The sequence below is a fragment of the Podarcis erhardii genome (genome assembly GCF_964252035.2).
Source record: "Podarcis erhardii genome assembly, chromosome: 3".
Taxonomy (NCBI): domain Eukaryota; kingdom Metazoa; phylum Chordata; class Lepidosauria; order Squamata; family Lacertidae; genus Podarcis; species Podarcis erhardii.
This window is the reverse complement of record NC_138507.1, coordinates 46,735,302-46,744,819: the sequence shown is the minus strand read 5'-3', so window position 1 is coordinate 46,744,819 and position 9,518 is coordinate 46,735,302. Positions and strand designations below refer to the sequence as shown.

Below are 9,518 nucleotides of genomic sequence, written 5' to 3'. Positions count from 1 at the left end.
GAAGCAGTGGGAAAGGACTGTCTTAGAACTGGAAGCAAAGCTTGTTTCTGAATGTGGTTTCAAACTCAACTGGGAAGGTGCTGACAGAGGAAGCACAGCAGTTCGTGATGCATCTTTATTTTGTGAATTCCAGTTAATATACAAGGAGAGCTCATCCCTGTAGAATGATCATGGGCTGCCTCAGGATAATCAGGAGGAAGTGCGTATTCCCCCCCCCCTTTGTACACTGTCCCAGAAATACAATCCATTTTCGGACAGTTTCCAGAAATGAATGCACCAAGATAAACATTGCCCATCTTTTTAATATGGTGAACAAGAACTAAGGTAAAGATGGAACTGGATGTGGCTGGAGATCCAAATGCAGCATCATTGTGCATCTCTTCACTGCCTCGTGATATGTTGTGAAACAAAGTATATCACAACTCACGTTCTGATTTGCCTCACCCTTCAAAGCAAGTATCAACCAAGGGAATAGATTGGAGGGGGAGCTTAAGCTCTGTTGCCTTTGGTACCAGGTGTTATGTAAAAATTAGTGCAATGACTTACTTTTCCTCCTCCATTTCCTTTACCTTTTGTATGTATCCTGATTGTGAGGCTGAGGGCAGGGATTGTCTTCTTCTCATTGATACTGGAAGCCTGAAGAGTGGTATAAAGTAGTCAGTCAAAACAATCATGGTGCAGTAATATTATTTCACCTCAACCACCCCACAGGCTTGGAGGATGACATGGAGGGGGAGGAATTATGACTTGAGAAGCTATCAGTCCTTTACTCCAAACTCTCCATTCTAGAAGAGGTGGCTCTGCAGGACTCTTCGCACTTGGAGCCCACACTCACAGGGCAGTCCTCACAAGCCCTACACCATGGGTAGGCAAACTAAGGCCCGGGGGCGGGATCAGGCCCAATCGCCTTCTAAATCCGGCCCGCGGATGGTCCAGGAATCAGCTTGTTTTTACATAAGTAGAATGTGCCCTTTTATTTCAAATGCATCTCTGGGTTATTTGTGGGGCCTGCCTGGTATTTTACATGAGTAGAATGTGTGCTTTTATTTAAAATGCATCTTTAGGTTATTTGTGGGATTTGTTTATTCCCCCCCCCAAAAATATAGTCTGGCCCCCCACGAGGTCTGAGGGACAGTGGACTGGCCCCTGCTAAAAAAGTTTGCTGACCCCTGCCCTACACTGTTGTAGCCAGTTACTGTGGAACTGGCCAACAGCCCTTTGAGAACAAAAACAGAGGACCAATAGCAGGATTTGACTAGTCAGCCTTCAGAAGGCCACTGCACCTTGCTGGGACAACTCTCCTGAATGACAATATTCCAGCCAGTGCTTTCTAGAATCCTGACAGAGCCTGCCTTGCCTGTCATGACTTTGCCCTACTGAAACATATCTCTGCTGCAGTCAGCTTTCCCTGTGAGCCCTGAACTGTGACAGGAGAGGACAAGGCTCCATCTACCCAGGAACATCTGCTACCATCACAGGACAATGACTTACCTGGCCTCACAGGCACAAGCAACTAAAGTCATACTTCGCAGGCTTTTGTGTGTGTGGTGTTTTAAAGAGTGTTGAACTGTGGGACTATCATGGCGGTAGCTTTGTGTTTGCATGCAGAAATCTCTTTCTGAATCCTGAAGTGTTGTTTAAAAAAATAGATTTCTCAGAGGCATGCAGATGACGTTAAATATTTCTACACTTCACAGTGAATTGCTCATTCACCTGAGTGTTTAACTATGTCAATGTGTTCAACATTATCATATTTAATTGAATAGTTCAACAAGATAATATGCCAGTGCACATATCATTGTGAGGAATCTTTCAATGCATTATTGGCTGACAATAGATAAGGCAACCCTCAAACAAAACACAAGGGACTTAGCATGTAAAAAATTATATACATGAGCAAAAATGAAATGCATAAAGAGTTTCCTAAAGGCTGATTACATATTAGGCATTTCACATCTCATCTCCCTTTATGAAAAGGGGTGGGAGGGGGGAGGAAGCAGGAAAAGATGCAATGGAAAGATAAAACATCTGGTAGCTCCAAATATGAGAAAACATTGCATCCAAACCTTAGGTTTAGGGCCAATTCCAACTTAATACGCAGCTCTGTATTCCACAGGAATGGGGGGCACCAATTTAGACTGATGGTACTACTTCCCTGTAGTATTTACCTGTCCCCGCTCCCAATATGCTTTGCTAGGTTGCCTGATTAAACACTCATATTATTGATCCATTCACCCAGATTTTGAGAAGTGTTTTCTACAGATTAGTCAACATCTGCCAAACCTCAGTGTTCTTAATTTCTGATTTATTTTTTTTAAAAAAATGTACAATAAGGCTGTGCTCAGTTTCTGGTGAGCAGTTTTTAAAGGACAGAAAAACAGATACCTATTTTTCTTGTATATTCCAAGAATAATCTAAATACAAACCAAAATGATGACAAAAATGGTAATAAAACCAGCAGTGTATATGCAATGGATTTGACGGGCAACTATGTCCTTATAACGCTTTCAAACTTGTATAATATTGGGCTTCCTGTGAGCAAACAAAAGCTAGGCCATACATTATTTGGACAAATGGGGCAGGATGGTGATGGGTAAGTCTTTTAAAAAATTGTTGTTGCCCTTTCTTAATCATATTGGTCAGCCACTGCTGGGTACTACATGCTCCCCCAGAAAATGCTTCTTACCTAAAGGGATACCAGAGTGTGGGCAAGAAATGATGGTTGTTATTGTTGTTGGATTTATTTAGTTTGCATTGCATTATGGATCCAATTGCAAATTCTACTTCTCATTTTGATTTGACCTCATGACAGACAAAAGAAAAAAAACATGTTAATTTACTTACTGATATAAGACATGTCAATAGACACAGGCTTTAAGGGGATGTTCGAAAACTTATGGAAAATAGGACTAAAGTGGTTATTGTGGCATGACTTTATGCGGGAAAGATCTAGTTCCTCAGGTGTAATGGAGGTGTTGGATGATGTTATATATACACATGAGGGAGCAGGGACATTCTTGTTCAAAGTAAGATTAAGAAATAACAGGACATACAGTGGTACCTCTGGTTACGAACTTAATTCATTCCGGAGGTCTGTTCTTAACCTGAAACCATTCTTAACCTGAGGTACCACTTTAGCTAATGGGGCCTCCCGCTGCCACCGCGCCGTGGGCACGTGATTTCTGTTCTCATCCTGAGATAAAGTGTTCAACTCGAGGGACTATTTCTGGGTTAGCGGAGTCTGTAACCTGAAGCATATGTAACCTGAAGCATATGTAACCCAAGGTACCACTGTATATTGAAAGTAAAGATACCCTATATTAATCCATATTACCAAGATTTACAGAAGAATCCTAACCCTTAGATCTGCTGGCTAAAAGGGGTTAGGGCAGAGTATAAGTAAGTGGCTGAAGAAAACCAAGGGAATGTTTTGATTACGAGCTCTGAGGAACATACCAGTGTTGCCAGACCTCTCATCCTCTGCAAATTTTTAATCAGCTTTGCCATTGCTTTGCACCTCGGAGGGCTGTATTAGACAGTGGATCCTCTGTTTGCTGCCTGGAAGTTTAAGTGAAACATATATGAGTTAGTGGGATATGTGTATGTTCTATTCTGAAATGTTGAAACATTTGCATTTGGAAAGAAAACACATTTTTCAACCTCACTGTTCATTTGTAGATTTAATTTGAACGTGCCTGACTATATATGCATTTACTTTAAATTGCACCATCTGCATATGTACATATAGGTTTTCAATTTACACGAACACAGATGTAATCAATGGACATATTTGGGGAAACAGAATCAAAACAGAGCCACATATGCAATAAATGAAGGCTACGTACATATGGTTGCACTGGTATATAGCCCAACAATGTTACACATTGGCATGGATTGCTTGGAGGGGATGGGGTTCATTTTTCTTTTCTTTTCTTTTTCTTTTTTATACATATCTTTATTAAACATGCTTTAAGAAGACATTAAAATAAAACATACATACATACAAATAGAAATACCGAGCCAAGAACAGATAAAAAACAAAATACAGGAAAAACAAAACAAAACAAAACAAAAATAAAAAAAGCAAAAAAGACAAAACCTCCGACCAACTCAGTTTTGGGTTACATAAACTTATACAATTTCTGCAGTTGTTTTATCAATGATTCTACACTCCGAACGTCGTAAGTGTTAACTACTGTCTGCTGATATATATTTAATTCCCAGATTAATCTCAATATAATTTAAAAATTTATTCCACTCATTTTTTAAATTGACCATATTATGGTGCCTAATTCTTTGTGTTAAACTCGCTAGTTCTATATATTGAAACAATTTCACTTGCCAATCTCTAATCGAGGGCATTTCGGAAGATTTCCACCTCTGTGCTATTAAAATCCTTGCCGCCGCCGTGGCATATTGAAAGAAGGTTTGGTCTACGTTTTTTATTTCCTCCTCAATCATGCCCAAAAGAAACACCTCGGGGATTTTAGGGAAATTATACTTCAAAATCTTTTTCAATTCCTCATAAATTTGCCCCCAAAATCTCTTAACCACATCGCAAGTCCACCATACATGAAAAAAGGTTCCCACCTTATCTCTACATCTCCAACATATATTATCGGTATTCTTGTACATCTTTCCTAGCTTTGCCGGGGTCAAATACCAGCGATGCGCCATTTTTTCTAAGTTTTCTCGAAGGGTTGCACAGGCCGTGAACTTCATACCCTTTTTCCACAGAGTCTGCCATTTGTTGAGATCCACCTTGTACCCGAGGTCCCTATCCCATTTAACCATCGCACCTTTCACCTCGTCCTCTTTGGTGTCCCATTCCAGTAACTGTTTATACATTTTAGATAGGAGTTTATTACTACTTTCTAGAATTTCCATTTGATATTTCGATTTTTTTTCACTCATCCCTAGTTTTGAACCTAGGGGTTCATTTTTCAATGCAAAGATTGGTATTTCACCTTTCACAGTGAAATCATAATCTTTTCTTCTCTCTTGGCAAAGGGGGAGGGGTGTCAACCTGCAGATGGTGTCCTCTAAAGTGGCTGCAAAGACATGTTAAACAAAGCATTGGAAGCATGAAGCACTAAGCCTCCATGCAATTGCATTCATTCTTTTACATCACAGATGGAAACCTCTGCCCCATGGGCAAAATTACATCCACCAGGGTTCCTAATTTAGCCCGTGAGGCTTTTCCCTCCCACCCCCAGCCAAGTACACTTGTCACTCATCTGTTGCCCCAGTTGTTCCTTTCCAAGTCTGGCTTGTGTTTGGTGCTATATGACTCTGCTGAATGCAAGCTTGGGCCAGAGTCAGATCCATCCAGTGTGACATGATATTAGATGACTGAGAGGTGCATGCTCTACCCACCTGTCAAATGGGCCCCACAGAATGTTGGCCACAACTTGATCCAGCCTACTGGCCAAAACTAATTATCAAGCCCAGATTTACAGTACATACACACTTGCAAATAAAAAAGTTAATTCACAAGCAAGAATCTCATATGCATTAGCAAGATACTGATGTAATTAATGTTTAGGTGCTTGGCAGAGTGAACAGTGAGATAGCATGGGGATGTCAAAAGAACACCAACCCCAGATTAAACACTCAAAAAAAGTCCACTACATATGTGTTGACTCCCTATACCTATCTTTCCAATATAATTTACATCCAAGATCCATTGAGAGAGAAATTCAAAATGCTCGTCTTAAAATGGAATTTTAATCCTTCCCTTATAACCTGCCCAATACCACCGATTGATTCAACCTGATTATAGCTGCATACTGCCATAAAATAGAACCTTTCTAGAAAGCAGAGCACTGAATTATACATTGTCTGTTGTGTTTACTAACATAGGCACGGCAGTCTCACACACAAGTGCCTAGAAAGTACTTTTCCCATTCTGACATTAGTATCTTTTGACAGTCCGTGATCATAAGATCACTTCAAAACTGGATAGCATGGAGGCAATTTTCATTGCCCAGTTCTTATATTCTGTAATCAAGTGATGTAAGATTAGGAGCTAGGAGCCTCTCTTCTCCAGCAAAGCAGTGCTCCATCATAATTTAAGTAAAAATAAAAACCAAATGAGAGAAATCCAGTGTTTTAAAAATGTCTATATATTCCAGCTTTCCCCTAAAATAATGCTTAAAGTGGCTTACAAAACATTGAACTCAATAGAATAAATGCAATAAGCAAACCATAGTGCTACAGTGCAAACAAACCACTATGACTACCAGAATAAACAAATATATCCTTGTATAATATGATAAAAGTTATTAATGCTTCTGTTATAGACCTTTATTTCTGCATCTGAAGGCTAAAAACTCCAATTTTCGGAAAGGTGTGAAAAGAACCCCCCCCCCCATATATATGCAGTGGCCCACACAGCACAGATTTAAAAAGTGGGACAGTCATCTTAGTTTTAAAAAGGATAGGTTTTGCCTTCTTTAAAAACAGACACACACTTAAAAGGTTAGGCAGTTGTTGTAGTTAAACACGGATAGGGATTTATGGCTTTGGCATAACCTGTCATGTGAAATGGCACCTAAGACCATCTTGGAAACACCTAACAGGTTACTCATTTGTGAATTAGTCTTAGATATTCTTTGGCGCCACTCTAACCCACCCATCCACAATAGTGGCAATAATAGGAAAGGGAGAAAGACAAATATTAATACAATAATACCAGCTTTTGCTGATATATGGAATCTAACCTTCTGAAGTGTTTTGTTTTCCTGGTTATTCCTTGCTCAGGATCTGTTTCTCCAGGAGAGATAACCTAGGGCTATATACGCAGCCCTTAGTCTTAGTCCTTTAAAAAGTTGCATTCATTCATAAATTAATGGAATCACTAGATGTTTGCTGCTTCCGTCAAACTCATCTGGGAGACAGTAAAATCAGCATAGCATTTCTGCAATTTAATGCCCCACAAAAGGAACCAAGTCCATCTCTTATAATGTTTGTTATCCAGACTACTTTCTGCTAGGCTGAGAGGAGCCATAACCCATCTTGCTGAATGGTTCCTGGGAGCATTTGAGAGGGACAACTCACAGGTACGTTTGTGCTCCGTTGGCTGTTCTGATGCTCCCATCAATTTGCTGCACAAATTCAAACTAGATTAACATTGGTTGTGCAAACTGCTCTATTTGTGGCTTAAGTACCAACAAGGTCCCACTAGAGCATTAGCACAAGCTGAATTTCATGGTAAAAACTACGGATCCAGGTGCGAATGTACACTTATGGTTAATATTTAATGAAGGGTTCTTAATGACACTCTCTCTGTAGCTATCTTGTGATTGCCTTTGCCAGGCAAACTTTCCTAATCTGTGCTTTTGCTTACCTTTATTCTTCCAGCAGTCCAAAAGCCGATATGCTAATAAGAACTATGAAGCATTTTTCCTTAACAATGTAAACCCCATAGGCTTATAGGTGTGTCAAGTCTTGCATGTTGGCAATGCACGCCACATTTTATAGCAAAAAACCCAAAAATCTCCAGACACAGAAATTAGTATGAAAAAAGCAAAAGGACTTGTCTCTCAGTTTGCTTCTCACTCACCACTCTGGTCATTCTCAGATTGTTATCTAACCAGACAATTTTTGTGAAGTCTAATTTTCAAGGCTACGCAACTAGCTAGATTTTCGCAAATTCCAATGGAGATGATTTGACAGCCTGAGACACCTCATGGAAACTGATGAAGATATTAAATCTAAACTTTATCCCTTCCTTGGCTTTGTTCTATTATTCCAGTTCTGACTTCTTTCTCATATAGATCTACAAAGTAATTTCATTTGAATGGATATTGGAGTATTTCCACACACACCTTAATAAGAATAGGGGCTATTTTTAGTTCTCATTTCATGGCACTCCCTGGTTCTTGGTCTAGCCCTAAAAAGTACTTCAGAATGCTGGTGGCTTGTTAATATCATGTTTGATTCATCTCATTGTTGTTGTTATTTTTGTTAGTGTGACCCAAAAAAGCACGCCATGCATAGCAGTCTGTTAGGGTGAACCTGCTCCTATATCTTTTAACAGTTGTGTAAAAGATGGAAGTATTGGAAACATCCTCAAACAGCTCCTAGGACCCTGGCATGACCCACCACTCGGGACTGGTCCAACCATTAGGAAGAGTGAGACTAGAAGGCAACTCTTGAGCCCCCTAGCCATTGTCTGTTAGAGGACAGAGCGGTGTGCCACACATATTCCTGCTCTGCATCCCTTAAGCAAGCTGCCCGTCCTCTACAGTGGTGAAGAGCATTGTCCCATCACCAGAATTGAAGCACTGGCTTCCAGTCAGCTTCTGTACATGCAATGGAAGGGGTGCCATCTTGTCCTTCGCTTCAGACAGCAAAGTGTCTTGCGCTGGCCATGCTACTGACTTTCTTCTCTTTCTTTTCTCTTAATTCTGTATGCTTATCCATCACTGATACCTTACAAATTTTCATCACTGCTTCCTTCATTTTCTTCACTGCTGGTGACCTATTTTTCCATTTTTGTACAACAAGTATGCAAGCAACTACTATTGCATTTCATGTTAGTACTTTGTGTTTTGTGGGCCTAAATACCCTAATAAAAAATTTGGGGGGGGGGTCCAATGGTATAGTCTTACTTATGTTACCTCTCCCAAGATTTTAATTATTGGACAGGTCTACCAAGTATGTTCCATATCTGCATTCTGATGTCCACATCTCCAGCCTGTTACAGAATGTGTAAACTTTGCTCAATGTGAGTGGAGTCATATACCATTGATAGGACAATTTGTAATGTTTTTCTCTAACACAAAGAGATTGTGCTGTTTTGTGAGTTAAAAAACAACAACCCAAAACCATTATTGTTCAGAAATTTGTCTATTATTTTTACTCACTTTTCCTTAAAGATTGTACCCAAATGTAATTTCAAAGTAGTCAGGAAAACATATTTTAGATATATGCTCTCCCCAGGGATCATTACCTATCTTTAGGCACCAGGCAAAAATTTCTTTTCTGTCATGCCTTTGGCCTTTCATTATCTGTGGTCTCCTTCAGTGAGTGGGATGTCTTGGTCCTGCCTTTTTTATGAACATGAATGTGTTTTTAGCTTCTACTCTCTTTTAGTTTTATGCTGGCTTTAATGTATTGTGTTCTTTCTTTTTTTTCTTTTTTTTTGTAAGTCGCTTTGTGCTACTTTTTGGGTTTTTTTAAAAGACTAATAATTTTATACACCACAGGCCTTTCTCCTTCCATTTCTCTTCCTGTTCATTTCACTTTATTCATCAGATCAATATTAATGCTTTCTGTTTTGTTTTTAAGAGTATTTTTACCATTAAGATTGTAGCATGTCTGATGCTTCGCAGTTTAAGAATTCTACAAGACCATATTTTCTTATACATCTTTGTCTGCGCAGATGCTTCAGTTAAAATGCAAATGTCATATATTTAGCATGCAAATGAAGTGACATAAATATAATACTTGAAATCTGCATGCTATCTTAAAAAGTACTTGCAGCCTTGAATAAGAATCCAAGAAGTTAGGAT

General features: G+C 39.4%; 1 long non-coding RNA gene across 1 annotated transcript in view; it reads right to left on the bottom strand.

Annotated features, from left to right (window-relative positions):
* The window catches only part of LOC309339403, a 314,171-nt gene that overhangs the window by 115,744 nt on the left and 188,909 nt on the right, over positions 1-9,518 (bottom strand). Inside the window, exons 8-9 of the long non-coding RNA XR_014155307.1 lie at positions 3,457-3,558; positions 547-636 (exon numbers count right to left, since the gene is read on the bottom strand). This is a non-coding gene — a long non-coding RNA (uncharacterized lncRNA). The remainder of the gene's footprint in view (positions 1-546; positions 637-3,456; positions 3,559-9,518) is intronic.